Here is an 849-nt window from a genome sequence, read left to right as displayed (position 1 = left end):
CGGGCTGGGGGGGGCTGTTGGGCGAACTCATTCCTGGCAGGTAGACGAGGCTTACACCGAGGGTCACCTCAGCCTTTAGCTGTACTGACCCGCTCCCTCCCAAAGTCCCTAGAAACACTACCTTCTAAGCTGCTGGGTCAGCAGAGGCCACTGGGCACCCCACCCTCACCTGGTCACGGCACCGCGAGTGGCTCCGGCCAGGACCCTCCGGGAGGTCGGCAGGCGGAGCAGTTTGCTGGCAGTGGACACAGGAGGGCCCCTGAGCCCTGTGGTCGCTGTCGGGACGGACATGGGACCTGGTCTTCCACACCAGCCAGGGGACACCCATCGCCGAGGGCCACGGTGTCACCTCCAAGGGCATCGCTGCTGGAGGCGTGTGGCCGGCGACGGGCAGCATGGCGTCCGCTCCGCCCGGTCGGGAGATGGGATGGGAGGGTGTTGCTGGCACTGTCCCACCTGTACCTGTCGCGTCACCATTAAAGTTGGGCTGTAGGAGACGCGTGGCTGTGGCTTTACTTTCCGGGCCTCAGGGGAGCGGCGTTCCGTGCAGCCTGCCTCCCGGGTGGGTGCAACGGAGTGAGTTACACTCACGGCGCCTCTGTCTGGGGGTCAACGCCCCCCGGGGGGCGGGGGGGAGACAAGCCTGGACCTGGCCTCAGCTGAGCAGCTCCCTGGCCGCATCGGAGGGAGGAGCCTCCGGGCCGAGGAGAGGGGCTGCGTGGTCACGGGGCGAGCGAGCAGGGAGAGGGTGGGGCATCAGGTTACGATCCATGAAAGGACAAGCTCGGTGTCGGCTACACCTGCCTGCGTTCGCTCGTGGACAGGCAGCCTCGGGGACAGCCCCGGGAG

The sequence above is a fragment of the Myotis brandtii genome, unplaced genomic scaffold (genome assembly GCF_000412655.1).
Source record: "Myotis brandtii unplaced genomic scaffold, ASM41265v1 scaffold439, whole genome shotgun sequence".
NCBI lineage: Eukaryota > Metazoa > Chordata > Mammalia > Chiroptera > Vespertilionidae > Myotis > Myotis brandtii.
This window is presented reverse-complemented; position numbering follows the sequence as displayed.